At 31.4% G+C, this 16,046-nt stretch overlaps 1 protein-coding gene across 3 annotated transcripts in view; it reads left to right on the top strand.

Moving 5' to 3' along the window:
- Positions 1-6,521: 6,521 nt before the first annotated feature.
- LOC149477610 (muscle calcium channel subunit alpha-1-like) overlaps positions 6,522-16,046 on the top strand; it is a 44,902-nt gene continuing 35,377 nt past the window's right edge. For all 3 annotated transcript variants that reach the window (XR_016317539.1, XM_089710158.1, XM_089710157.1), the window contains exon 1: positions 6,522-6,900. The gene's annotated coding sequence lies outside the window, so the exon portion shown is untranslated. The remainder of the gene's footprint in view (positions 6,901-16,046) is intronic.

Below are 16,046 nucleotides of genomic sequence, written 5' to 3'. Positions count from 1 at the left end.
GTTTCAGGATATGGCGTTTGATTTTGTTCATCGCATAGAAATTGTTCTCCAGCAGCGAGCGATCGGCACGGTTTTACGATCGGTAAGTATTTCATCCCCTTTGCCAACAGGTAAGGATATTTAGGAAAAATGGATAGGGTTTTACTATCGGATGCACGGTACATAGGTAAAGAGTATAATTTGTAATAGTTATAAGTATGTATAATTATCTGTAATTGGAACCTCCATTATGAACGTTATCTGGTTTTGTTTAATATACGATTTAACATTAATAGTTTCTTCTAGTTTTACTAAATTTGCCTCACTCGCTTTAAACACTAAATTTTCAGTTTGAGATATAAGAATTAAATGTTGCAACAACTCAGTAGAATTAATAATACTTTGATGTAATATGGATACTTTACTAAATGCTAGAGCAGTCTCTATTTCTCCTAATTTTATAAAAATAGAACGAAAATTACTAACAAATAAATTTTAAAGGCTTACAACATAAGTAGTATAAACCCAATGATTATCCTTAGATGCTAATTCCTTAATCATAGATTCTACAATTTTTAAACGCTTATCTAATATATTAGAATTTTGATTTAAGACTTCAGTAGAATTGATAAAACTATCGAGCATTTTAGATATTAAGGTAATTTTATTTCTAATGATAGTCTGATCGTTTTCAAGTTTAGCTGTAAGTTTATCGTATCTAATTGCGTCACTATAGTCTAAATTTCCCGTTATAATTTTAATTAAGGAACCCAGAGGGTTGAGGATACCTCTTTTGACACGTTTGTGTGGAACTAACTGTTCGTATTTCTGAACCGTTATGTCGCGAATATATTCAGCGTGATATTTTGCCACTTGAAAATCGTGTAAGTATAAAATATTCTTATTAATTAAACTATCGAATTCACTGTATTTGCTAATAATAAAATTTAAGTCATCATTTATCTTATCTAAATTTAAAACCTTAATTATAGTCCAATAGTCTGTTTGGAGATATGCTTGCCCTTCTTTCACAGAATAATTTCCCGGGTTATGTTGAAGAAGTTGTAGTTGAAGGGCCAGCGCGGACCTCATCACTATCAGCCAACACCACAACGCGGAAGGCGTTTTACATTTTTAATAGGGACCATAGTCTTCCTTTTACCAATCTCTATCGATATAACGTTCCTTGAACCTTGACCTATAACCTTAGCTTTATGGAATCGCGGCTTATCCTTGCTTTTTCGCTTATTAACGTCTTTCGCAAATATATTTTTTCCTGAAGGGAGACTGATTTGATCTTCACCACCTCTCCTATCCTTTACTTTTTGCTTAGTTTCGATGATTTTCATTTTAGAACACGTTTCACAAGCATTAATAAGGGCTGAAATAGTTTCCTGCATATTGTGCCAAAAATAATTTCTACGTATAGTTGCTAGAGTCTCTTTAATACCGCGGTGACACGTTTTGCCTTGATGGTGTTTTATTATAATAGCCTTTTGTTCCTTCTCATCTTCTATAAAAACTACACGCTCCGTACATTCAAATAGCAATACTGTATCCTTTCTAAATAATTCTATGACAATGCTAGTGAACTGTTTGCGATGTTCATCATCTTCGAAATAAATGAAATACTTAACTTTCGGTTTAATATACTCTTTTAAAAATTGTTTTACTAGATCTGGGTTATTAGTAGGCAAGAATACTTCTAAAACCTTTTGCCTTTCACGTGAAAGGTCGTGAACTTGCATTTCGTTCTTAAACCACGTATATACTAAAATTTGATTTGGTTTCGTATCTATTGCTTCATGTAATATAGGTATACCGGACGATTCTACTATATTAGCTGAATGAACTGTATCCGATTTTGACGTTACAGATGGTGACCTGACTGGGTAGTCACATGTTCTAGGAGAACTTAGCGCCGATAGAGTTTCAGAGTCGGGAATAGATATCGTTTCACTAGAATCGCGTTCTGGTATAGAAATTGTACTAGAGTCGTTACGCGTTCTTGGCCTATTGTCTCTATCGCCTATATTAACAACCATAGATTCGTTTTCATTATCGGAATGCATAGCGTTAACTCTAATTCTAGATGAAGCGTCCGCGTTAAAATTTTGCTTCCCAGTATCAACCATAAATTTGGAATTAATTTCAGGAATATAAATGTGTGGCAATTTCAGATTTGGATCGCAATTTAATTCTATGATTTTTTCTTTATAGAGGCTTTCGTTTGAAAATTTTCTTCATCAGACGGAAGCACATTAATGTCTTGAGTATCATCAGTGGGTGTATAAATCTCATTCTCATCGTATTCGCAATTCGTATAGTCGTAAGGATTATAGCCATAGTAATTCGTATAGTCGTAAGGATTATAGTCATAGTAATAATTGTCATATAGTGAATTGTCATTATATAAGTCGGTTTCATTCACTCTAAAACCTGGCTGAGTTATATTTTGTGGTCGAGGGGGTGCCGTCCTCATGGAAACGTCAGTAGACTCAAAGCGGTTATTTTGAGGAGGTCTTTGACCGAAATTCTGTGGCGTCATACCAAAAGTTTCAGGAGGCCTATAACCAAATTGTGGGTTTTGATTAAATGTTGGCCTATAACCAAATTGTGGATTTTGATTTAATGTTGGTCTATAACCAAATTGTGGATTTTGATTGAATGAAGGCCTATACCCGAACTGTGGGTTTTTATTAAACGGTGGCTTATAACCAAATTGTGGATTTTTATTAAACGGTTGTTGGGGTGTGAATTTAAAACCAAATTTTTGAGGTACATTTGGTGTCCCAAAATTAAATCTTTGTTGAGGATTTTGTAAAAATTGGGGCACCGTTGTATTATTATGGGTACGATTGCGCGACTGATATTGTTCGTGAAAATTAACTTCTTCTAACACAATTTCTAGAGCCTGTTCTAATGTATTAGGCGATTTCAGTCTAACAATTCGCACCATGTTTTCGGGCAAATTATACAAGAAAACGTTCAGGGCTGTATGATTATAAATCGCAATTTTCGCGCGTTTAATTTCCGTATCTACCGATAAATTAACCTTCGATATTAGTAACGATCTAATATTCTGTATCCTATTACAAAATTCAAGATAACTTTCCCCGGATTTTATTTTACAGGACTCGAGAGAGATTTTTATGCAATCCTCAGTACGCGGATCGCCAAAATGTTGTTCCAGTAATTCTTTTAGCGCGGGCCAAGTATTAATATCTTCGCGCTCCGATAATAACGCGGCGGCATCGCCTATTAATCTACTAGTTATTGCATGTAAAACGTAAATATTCTGCTCTTCATGCCCTCTAAATTTATTAATTATATATTCGCATTTTCGAAAGAATAAATTCAAAATTCTTTTGTCTCCACCAAAAAGAGGAATAAGCTTTAACATATCACTCGGAATTGTTATTACGTTTACGCTTTCCATGTTAAATAAGTACAGAGTAATTAAAGTTCTGAAGTCTTTAACCAATTACAATAATTTCGAATTATAAAAATCACACACACCGAAATCAATTAAAAACACGATATAATAAAAATTCTTAAAATATAGCACAATAAAAAAAATATATGTTATCAATTACTATAAAAATTAAAACTTGAAATAAGTTATAAAATCACATATAAAATATAAAAATCATTAATTGAATTACGATCGATTTTGAGATCAATTAAATCAATTAATATTAATATTTCTTTATGCAAAAATCATTTAATTTTCTAATTTAAAACTTTTAATTAAGTTACACTCTATAGTTAATTAGTCTGTGCAGAGTTTTATGCAAGACAATTCTTAGAATTTAATACGATATTTCTTATGTATAAGTTATAACTAATTACTGATTTAATAGAATTTCATATTAAAACCAGATCCGTTATAATGCGAGACGTTCAATCCCAAAATAACAGTTAAAAATAGTTAAAAGTCAAAATTACACTCTCGTGAAAAGGATATGGGAATATATCAGAAAGGATGGCAAAAAGTTTTACTCACCAACCGATCGTCGATCCCATTATTCCTCGTCGTGGTCGTTTAACAAAATTATTTTTCGGTTCTTTTAGGATAGCACGGCCTTTATAGCAATGTTCTAGGGCTAATTTTGAAGACCTCTAGACATGCAGACCTTATATGGCTATCCTACCGGCTGCGCCAGTTAAACTTTGCGGGAGCGATTTGACTTTTTTAAAAAAATAAAATAAAATTAAAATTAAACTTATTTAATTATTAACTATAACAAGTGGACGATTTGGAGTCACAAATGTTAATGCCAGAATTACATGCAATGATACAATCGATACCTTATTGTGAAATAAATGTTTTTCAATAACTGCAACGCTTATGCTAAATTGCAAGAACTCTCCGGTGGTCTTGCTGAGGCCAGCGGAAGGCTATTGCTCAACCTAATACCGAGGGTTGGGGTGGATGCGTAACTATGTAGCAGGAAGTGTTTGTTTGTTTTGTGAATGGTGGTTATTATTATAACTTCAGTGATATTATTTTATTTACGTCTTTGATGCGATGACACGGTGAAAAATTATTTTTATCAAGGATGCATTTAACAAAGGCAAAGAATTACATTGAAATACAATTATTTTGATAATAATAATTAATAAGGTATATTATAATACTGATTGTAGATGGTTTGTAAATGGTAAAACAATGATAAGACGATTCAAAAGTCCTTCTTTAAGAAGTCTAACTGAATAAATAAAATATGTTCGAGTTTGAGTTTGATGACCTATTTGAAAAAAAAAAACTTAAAATGTTGTTATTATAATATTTGGATAGATATTTAATTGTGTCACTCGTATGAAGAATACTTTCCGCCCAGTGTGGTGGTCAAAGAAAATTCCCACGGGAAAGTAATGTTTCACCGAAAAATTAGTCTATGTCACTACCTAGCCTCCTAACTATCTCTAGACACGAAAAACAAACCTTAAAAATCGATGTGTTCCAACGAGAACGAAAGACTTTAATTGCAAATTAGAGAATGACAAAGCATCTATCAATTATTTTACAATATTTTAAAATTTGGATGACATTGATGAATATAGACAAACTTTCCAATACCTGCGCAAAAATGATTTCAATTTTTCAGATTCTGTCGTAAAATAATGTATGATCTACAATTATTATTTTTTTAATCGAATACTGATTAAGCTAAGCCGCGGTTCCAAAATGAATTTTTATTTTTAGTTTAAAAGTAAATTTCAAGCTTTTCTAGAATTTCAACATAAACAATCGTCCTTGTATTATTCATTGCACAATTATATAAATCTTTTCAACGTTTAAAAAACAATTTGGCTGCGCTATCAATGGTTCTCGAATCGTAATAAAAGTGAGAAGATCCACACTGCTTAGTAATTCACAATTAACGATGGTGACTCATTATTTTACTATTGGTACTCGTTTTTATTCAATTAAACTTATTTCTATTACTTACTTTATTACTAGCGGTTATACAACTTCGTGTTAATTCATTCGTTTCTTGTTGTCCGCCAACTAAATATTTGGAGGTAGGCGTTTTCATTGAATACATCTGAAAAGTACACATCTGATAAGGTTTTTAAATTTGTGCTTGCTTACTTTTAAAAGCGAATCTGATACACAGCGATTACTAAATAGTTACAACAATAAACGTTAATGTGGAGGTTGAGATAAATTACATGGCAATGGCAAAAATTTCACTTTCAATTTACTTTTACACTTATTACACGACGGCTTTTACTAGAACCAAAAAGTTTCACTGTGCTAGGTCTCCTGCGCAGTTAGCTAGTGTCTACCATCATATCAAGACTACTATGATTCTCACAATAGCAGTCTCACTCACAACTCGAATCGTTCTAGTTCCAATAGTACCCACTAGGTGCGGTGTCGGCGAATCATCTGTGTGTATTTTAGTAATATTGCAAGTTCGGCCGATCTACGTAAACGCCGGGTAGTCTGCCAGAGGAACGCGTGTTTTTGCATGTGTGGAGCCATAGATTAGGTATATAATAGATGCGTTTAATAGACAATAAGGTTTTTGAGGTATTAGTTGATATATTTCAGTTTCAAGTAGTTAAAATTGTGTAAAAAGACGAAGTTTAAGTGGTTTGTTCACTGAATAGTTCGATATCGTTCTTAATGTTGTATGAAATGGCAATTTTTGGAATTAATAAACATTATTCATCATTACTTCACTATTTTACATTTTTGGGAGCTCTAAGAAAGGAAATGCTATTGAATAAAGAGCATTGAAAATATGTAGAAACAAAATCGAATTTTATAAAAGCACTTATATAAATCAACACAATAAAGCTTACCTTCAATAATGTTTCCATTAATATTAACATTCATAAACCATTATTTCTATTCTTATAAGTGTTTGTTTTTGAACGCACCGAGTAAACAAAATTTAGTTCATGAAAATGCCAGGCGGGAAAACTTTTAACCTTTGTACATACATGTAGCTTTGCGCATGTGTGCGTGACGCCATAACCCGCGTTTCTAACCTAAATTCGAATTTCGAGCTTCGCTTACCGCGGACGCGCGCGCCCGCCCAGCGCTTTTTTATTTAAAAATAAAACTCATTTTCGACCAGCATTCCAGTTTATAGCCTTCGTACAGATAACAAACAATTACACTCGTATTATGAATTTTGTTTTTAAACTGTGTTAAAATTATTTGTGAAAGGATAATGTTTAAAAATAGTGTTTTACGGAGATCCAGTGCAGACGTAAAGCTCGTTGTATTTCGGTGACATATCCACGACCTCGAACAAGCGCTTTGGCGGTTTTCGCGTTATTTTTTTTTAATTCGGCCTGTGTGTACGGACTGTGTTCTTTTTTTAAATGTTAATTGTTTCGTGTGTCAAACAGTAAAATGTGTTGTTGAAATATTTTCGGATTGTCCTATTATTATAAACGGTAAGTTTTAATACTTTTATTAACTTATAATGATATAATTAATATTACTTATGAACATATAGGTAGTAAATTAACAAAACTTAAATTATTATTGATAAAAATATGTCGATGGTAACTATAAAATTGGGAAACAAGTTAGTTGCGTTATAAATCTGTACGTTTTGTATTTTTAACTACTGAAGGTGATTATTGTGTACGGAGTTGAAATATTTGTTTTGAAAGCGTTTGTGCAACTATTTCTAACCAGAAACGGAATAATAATTCAGTTTGTTAAGAAAACACGTTTTTATAGAAGTAGTTTTTTACATAAAAGTTTAAATTTTGGTAAAACTTTTCTTGGTGTACTTTCTTCGATATTCTAGAAAGTGAATTTTATCTTGAAACCAAATTAATTGCTTATCATATAAAATCAAATTCATGTTTAAAAATAAATTTCGATTTAATAGGTAACACATTATATTATATTAGGAGTTCATGGGTTTTTGCTTATTTAATTATTTAAAAACGAATGTGGTGTTGTGTAAATCTGTAGCTGTGCATTATTTTTAAGATTATTAAGTCTTTTGTCTTTTTGTTGGTATGTTTAACAGATTCAGAGATGTTTAAACCCGGTTCGTGTAAAAAAAATGGTAATTGGTATTTTTTAATATTCACTTACAAACACGTCCTCGAAATATATTGAAAAGCACGTAAATTCAAAGAGAATAGCAGAAACACCTTTACCTGATTGTTGTATGATTTACCTGCTTGTATCTCCTGTGCTCGTTTCAATCAAAATTGTATGTGATGGTTGAAATTCAGTAGGAGAATGATTGTGAAATCACTACATAGTATAAAACAAAGTCGCTTTCTCTGTCCCTATGTCCCTATATTTGTATGCTTAAATCTTTAAACCTACGCAACGGATTTTTATGCGGTTTTTTTTAATAGATAGAGTGATTCAAGAGGAAGGTTTTAGTATATAATTTATTAGGTTTTAGACAAAGCGGGCGACCGGCGAAGCCGCGGGCGGAAAGCTAGTTAAAATATATTTAAGTTATTACAATTAATAACATACAGTGCCCTATTAGGTACGTTTAAATTCATTTCTATAAAAACGTTTGAAAAACTGGAATCGGATATATAAAGTGAAATATTATGACTGACCGATTGGCTTGGTTGGTAGTGGCCCGGCCTTCCAAGCCAGAGGTCGTGGGTTCGATTCCCACCCGGGGCAAATATTTGTGTGATGAACATAGATGTTTGCTCTGTGTCTGGGTGTTGAATATCTATATAAGTATTTATTTAAAATTATATATGTATGTTTATCAGCCATCTGGTTTCCATAACACAAGCGAAAGCTTAGTATGGGATCAGATCGTGCTGTGTGTGAAAAATTGTCCTGTCCTGAAATATTTACCGTTGTAGGTAAATGAATTGTTACCTATTTAGAATAGGTAAAAAGATAGATATAAAGAAAGATAGATAAGAAGTGTAAGTGGAGTTGATTCCAATCACCCCTGTTCACAATTACCCTGATTGACCTAGGTATATAGTAACTTCAAGGTCTCAATACAATTTGGTTTTATTGTTTCCATCCTATTTCTCAATGCACAGACAACTTATATCACACAAACGGACGGAATAACAAAATATTTATATTGAGTTACGTGTCGGCATCTTTTGTGATGTTTGATGAATATTTACGAGATGGAGGGGGTAACCTCAATTTCCCGGGCATTTATCATAATATTATGTTTATTAGGTTTTTGATTGTAGATAATTGCACTACATTTTAATTTAATTCAGAATTAGTAAGTAGATGTTTGTAAATTCGAGACTATAAAGAAAACACATCAGTCTATACTAATATCATAAAGCTGAAGAGTTTGTTTGTTTGTTTGAACGCGCTAATCTCGGGAACTACTGGTCCGATTTGAAAAATTCTTTCGGTGTTAGATAGTTCATTTATCGAGGAAGGCTATAGGCTATATTATATATCATCACGCTAAGACCAACAGGAGCTGAGTCACGCGGGTGAAACCGTGGGGCTCAGCTATGTTAGATGTACACCTCAAATTAATATCTACGTATTTGATTCATTCATAGTGGCAGAAATATACATATGTTTTTATAAACTTATGCTATGTCGTGGTTTACTCAAGCATTAAAAAGTGTCATCGTTAAATTAGTAGAAGCAAGTACAACATCCAGAAATAAAAAAAATCGATTTTCGTTCTAGTAAATTCTTTTTTAAATGAAGACCCTCCTAAGTCGATTCGATTATCATTGTTTCTTATCACCACGTATATTTTTATCATGTTATCACACGCGGTATTGATCGACTAGCTTTACAAACTTTTTATATGTATGTTCTTGTATTACGTCACTCTCTGTGATGTAGATTAAAAAATATTTTATCCTTTTTCTATTTAGCTCAAAATCTGACAAAGTAATTGGGTTAGTATTCAGAGTATAAAATATAATCTTAACATATTATCTATATTAATATTATAAAGCTGAAGAGTTTGTTTGTTTGAAGGCGCTAATCTCAGGAATTACTTGTCCGATTTGAAAAATTATTTTGGTGTTAGACTTAGATAGCCCATTTATCGAGGAAGGCTATATATCATCACTGTAAGACTAACAGGAGCGGAGCACTGCGGGTAAAACCGCGGGGCACAGCTAGTCAGCATGAATGAATGAAGCAGACCAACTGCGTACCTATATTGTTAATTAAATTAAATGGAATAATAATATTATATTATACATGAAAGGATTCGAAATGATTCATAAATTCTGCCATCTGGACCACTTAGTAATTGACTGGATACATTTTAGCAACATTGTTATTATAAATCAAAACATCGTGGTATTGTGCCAAGAGTTAAGATTCTATCGATTAAAATTGAGAGTGAGATAAAATTAGATACTAATTAAATATGTATTTACTTTCTTCCTCCTTTGTTATAGGGATAATTTACATTTTATATAGAAGATCCTGAATTTTAAATTCAGACATTTAAAAAATCACTACAATTTTTATCTTCTAATAGGTACTTATTTAAAATTCTCGTGTCGCGGTGTTTGAAGTTAAAGTCCTCCGGAACGGCTTGACCGATTCTCATGAAATTTTGTGTGCATATGGTAGGTCTGAGAATTGAGTAAGGCAGAACAACGTTTGCCGGGATAGATAATACATTTATTAAATCTATCTATTCCGAACGAATTTTTGTGATAAAGAAAATTAAACAGAGAAAAAATTAATATTTAATATTTGTAAAGATAGCGATAGAGACGCAAAGTTCATTATACCTTCCTATTCAATCAATGAAAGGAACCTTGCCAATATAAATGAAGTTTATTCCAACACGTGCCCTGTCTATTGCACTAATGTCACTAATTAAATCCCTATTGTTTAGCTATTTACGCAAAATGAAAGCTCTATTGTTTAGCTATTTATGCAAATATGACAAATACAGAAACAAACATACAAATTTTACATAATACTAGCAGCTTGTCGGGAAAGCCCCGCCTGGTGCAAGATAAAAACGAAATGAAATATGAAAAAATGTGTCTTCCTACTAGTGAAGGAATTTTTGAAATCGGTCCTGTAGTTTGTGTGAAAATATTACTTACAAACATACATACAAAATAACTGTTTCCTCTATATAATATTAGTTTAGATGTATAAAATATTAAACATCGATGTATATAAGCTATTGAACCAACACAATTTTTACATTCTTTGACATTAGTGTTTAGTATTCAGCACTCATCTCTGTGCATCAAGGGAACGTTGTAACACAGAATACAGATAATAAAACAAAGTCGACTTCTCTGTCCCTATATCCCTATGTATGCTTAAATTAAATCTTTAAAACTATGCAACGGATTTTGATGTGGTTTGTAATAGATAGAGTGATTCTCGAGGAAGGTTTTATATCATTTATTGGGTTTAGAAAAAGCGAGCGCAGCCGCGGGCGGGTTACTAGTGGATATCGAATATACTATAGTAGTGAACTATTTAGATGCACGTGAACCATTCTCCGACATTTTGTCTGCTCTAAAAATAACCGTCTGTCTATTAAAGTTTTATTACATTGTCTAAACATATCTGTATGTCAGGTTGTTTGTTTAGTTTTTCAAGCCATTGGAAATGTTTGGTTGAGGACTGTTTGATTTATTTGATTTTTATAGATTTGTTGTCTGGTAGGGCTCTGAGAGATTAGTACTCTTCAATAATACTGTTGTATCATTATTTGATAGTTAGATTTAGAAGTACGTTAATAGTTTTCCTCTTTTTTGTATACCATGTCCAAAAAAAAAATATATATTAATTTTTTCCACTTTGTCATTGTTATAATTAATGTAAAACTACTGTCACATTAATTGTCTTATTATTGGTATTCCTTTTTATTGGCGTATTGTTTTGTTAAAGTTAGTTATAAATATTGTAATACAAATAGCTGTAAGGAATCTATGTATGTAAAAAATAAAATAAAATAAAATAGTAAGGATATTTAAAATATGCAAGGGTGAATGTACCTACCATCAAGGAACGTAAGATCTGAAATTGATGATGATGAGCTTTTTGAACCATAAATATAACTTATTTGTATTACTACTAGCTCCGCCTCGGCTTCGCCCGTGGTACCTGTTTACGTTTTCTCTCCATAAGGACCATCCTCATACTCCAAGGAATATTATTTAAAAAAAATTAACAAAATCGGTATAGCCGTTCTCGAGTTATGCGCTTACCAACACATTTTGCGAATAATTTTTATATTATTGATTTTAATAAATTACTTTTACAAAAAAGTTGTTAAATATCATATTGGTATTGGTCAATATAATATTGGTTTCATGATGATAAACCTAGTCTTCACAAATCTATTTCGATTATAGACTAAAATAATAAACGTGATAATATATTCATTTCGAACATTTGTATAAACAAATCGATACTTAATCCTTCCTTGTTCCTCTCGTGTACAATAAATAAAGAGTGTTTTTCAATAATTGGATTAACCAGCGGTTAACATACTCCAGATTATAAATAGTATTGGCATTCTGATGAAAATAGCGATCTAAGATATCTTTTGAGCACCACTCGTAGTGGAGGTAATCGTTTTATGCACTTTTCATTTTGAATTTTATTTGGACGTTATAAGAGTTCTTGTAAATGTTATTATAACTAATGGCTTGCTTATCTTAATAGAGTTATTGCTGATAGATGGGTATGTTCTTGTGATTGACTTTAAAGAACTTTATTTAGGGCCGATTTTTCAATCCTTGGTTAAAACTTATTCGTCGAATAATGTATAAAACTACCATTTTAAAAACGTATTCTAATTGCCCGTATTTGACAGTTTACGTAACATTTTAATATTATCGTGTAATACTTTATTGGACGGGTAAGTTTTATCCATAAGGATTGAAAAATCGGCCCTTAATTGGATAAAGTACATACCTATAACAGATAAAGAACACCAGCTAGTCCGCTTGATTGGATATTCTAGAATAAAAAAGAGCAGATAGTCCGTTTGTTATCCTGCTCATGGTGTTTGAATGAGTTGAATAATATAATGAATAAGTCCTCTTTAAATTGGAAAATCGTCTTAAAATTGTAAGCTGTAACGCCTCAATGGATAGCTGTAACGCCTCAATAGTAGTATTAAGTATCTGAAGAATCTATTAAATTTTTGATATAAAAGAACTGACTGTGAAGATAATTAGGTAATTAGAGATAATGTTTAAAATACTGAAGGATGAAGAAAGAAATAATCTAGATTTATAAAAATTATTGCGTCATCCCACCTGACTGAAAATTATTTATATTCGCCATAACAATGTTATATTTTTAAATATAAACTAATATGATTATCGACATAAAAATCTAACAAACAGTGGATATCGATAAAAGGTTTTATAGGCTTATATTATTATCGATGCGTAATTCTAAAGAAGATCGTAAACAAAGACACACACGCTCTCAAGATTTTACAAGAGAAATTTTATATTTGAGTACACGTCATTGGAATGGATAGTGGGCAATGTCTTGCTCAAACTCAAACTCAAAAAAGACAAATTAGTTTTTTTTTTAAGGTAAATTTCTTGAATTTATCTGAATGTAATGAAAAAGCATTTAAATTATTTACTTAGTAGGTTTGGAAAGTGGTAACTAATGTTGAAATTTTGATTTTGGACTAGGTATACAGGTATACCGTATATTATGTATGAAGTAAAAGGGCTTGTAGTCTATGATGAAGTAGTTTTATCAATATAGATAGAAAATAGAAATAGAAACAGAAAATTTTAATAATAGATAATACATATGTACTATATGTAATATTAGATAATACATATGTACCTATAATAAATATTCAGGACATTTTTCACATACGCCACGATCATCACCCATACTAAACTTTCGCTTGTGTTATGGAAACCAAACGGCTAATAAACAAACATATTTAATTGCTAAATTAATACTTATATAGATAACTAGCGGCCCGCCCCGGCTTCGCCCGTGGTACATATGAAAAATAGATGTTGGCCGATTCTCAGACTTACCCGATATGCACAGAAAATTTCATGAGAATCGGTCCACCCGTTTCGGAGGAGTATGCAGACTAACATTGTGACACGAGAATTTTATATATAAGATTAACATCCAGACACAAACATCGATGTTTATCATACAAATATTATATACCTATATAATATATTATGGCCATATGTAGCAGAGTGGGCTTAATTTTCCTCGTAAATAAAGTTGAGGAAAATGTATTGGGAGATATTTCGGTTTGATATCGGTGTTCTGGCAGATTTTACTGTGTTGTGTTTTTCCGTTTGATTAATACGATTTTCGTTAGTTATATTGTGTATTTTTGATATTTGGAATGTATTTAATAAGATGTATATATACATATAATATGTATAATATGTAACTAGTATGAATAAATGAATGAAAACAATTGCACATACAATAGACACAAATTGCACAATAGACGACCTTATGGCTACAAAGCCGTCTCTTCCAGACAATCTGATGTTATCGTATAAAATCTTTATTTCTATAAAATTACACTTTTTCATTAATATAATCGTAATGAACGTCACATTTAAAATAATGATAAATTCGTGGTATCTTAATTCGGATATAAGATTAACATGTCTGTTTGTAGCCCAGATAATATTTTCGTATCAATGCAGTTTATCTGTCTCTCTCTTACACATGTATAATGAGCGAGACGGATAGACTGTATGTTGCAATGACAGTAATTGATTTATTAGGATCGGAAATGAAAATTAGATTAATTGATATATGAAATGATTGTGTAACTCTGTGTACTTACTCTTTAATTGATGAAAGAGTTATGAATGAGAAAATAATCTATAGAGATTATAATTATTAATTATAGTAATATTTGTTTTCGACGGAAACTGCGTAATTGGAAACATTATGTATACGAATAATTTGATTAAAACCCTTAACCAGAATACTGACTTTTTTTGGCTTTGAAATTTAAAAATAATTAATGTTAATTCATAAGTAATAAGCTGCCGCGGCAGTCGTTGTTCTGCCCTAGTGCCATTTTTCCTGTTTTTTAAGCCATAAGAACATTCCTTGTACCTTAACAAATACCTACGTTAAGAAATTAACCAAATTGGTCAAGCCGTTCTCGAGTTTTATGCTTAACAACACATTTGACGATTCATATTTATTATAGGGATTTAATAAATAAAATTCAAATAAATCTATGTTTCACTAATTGCACGCCTCATAAGCGAAGCGTTGAGGTGGGTACTACTGTCACTTCGCGCAAAACATCTGATTTTTCAAACTTAAAATGTCTTTATGTATCATACATTGCACTTGTAAGATAATACATACAGACACATATTAAGAAAAAACACTATTTTTAACGTTCATGATATTTTTGATGTCATTTTTGTTATTTAAACTAGTTAAAAAACAGTTTAAAAAAGTTCTGTCTTGGACGTCCGTGTGTCTGTATGTGCGGATCCTTTTTCTTGTTAACACGATAGCGACCGAAATACTTTACTAATCGAGTCTTTTTTTTTCTCTTACGCTTGAGTATGCTCAGGAATAGAACCCTTTCATTTTTCAGGGTCTGATTCGATGTGGTTTAATTGTTATTAAATAAACAAAAATAATAATTAATAAATATTTATTAAAAAAAAATTATGAGGCGTGCACTTTTGGATTTTCCAAATTATTTATAAATCTTTTCAATACTTTAAAATGTATACCTACTTAGTACTTAAGCTTCTAAAATAAAACCAATACCTAAATACGTATCAAAGACGTTTTCATGTTCTTCTTCTTCTTCTTTTTCAAATGGCAACTCCCGATCCCAGTGAGGACGCGTTTTCATGTTAGAATACTCGAGTTATCTTAAGGTTTCAAGTGTTGACCTATATAATATGTCAAGGTTCAATTAGTTCAGCCAAAACAGGGGAATTTAATATTTTTATATAGGGTGTGGCGTAATTAATGAGAAATATGGGACTAAGGTAGAGGTCGTATGGTGGTTTAGAAAAAATTTGTGTTTAGTAAAAGCCCCTCGGATTTCGAGATATTCGACATTTGAAAATTAAAAAAAAAAAAAAAAAAATACACCCTTTGCTAACCTTCTGGTGGCAAAGGCTTCTTAGTTCTTGGTATGACTCCAAATGTAGCATTTTTTTCAACTTTCGACTTTAATGAAAGGTTAGGTAGGTAGGATTTCAAACACAATTCGTCTTTTACGGAAGATTAAGTAGATTTCAAATTCAAATTCATAATACATACTATAAATTAATCTATACGCACTTCTAATTTTCAAAAGAATCGCAACAGTTTGCGAAAGATGAATGAATTTGAATTATAATATTATAATACAATTATGAAGATAGTATATTATATTCAAAACGGAAAAAATATAGCTAAAACAATAGTCTTCATAAAACACGTTATAAAGCTTTCAGTTACAACATTATTAAAATTTAAACCAATGCCAAAACGCATTTACTAAATGAATATAATTTAAATCAGTCAAATCTAATCATCTTGGTATCAAGCCAAATTATACCTTAAGAAAACTTACACCACTTTTTCATACCGACTATTGCTCTATTTCATTAAATGTTGTAGGCAC

The sequence above is a fragment of the Colias philodice genome, chromosome 24, assembly GCF_061535455.1.
Source record: "Colias philodice isolate Cphi_HAF_F1 chromosome 24, ilColPhil1 Martin Lab GWU primary, whole genome shotgun sequence".
In the NCBI taxonomy this organism is placed as follows: domain Eukaryota; kingdom Metazoa; phylum Arthropoda; class Insecta; order Lepidoptera; family Pieridae; genus Colias; species Colias philodice.
This window is presented reverse-complemented; position numbering and strand designations above follow the sequence as displayed.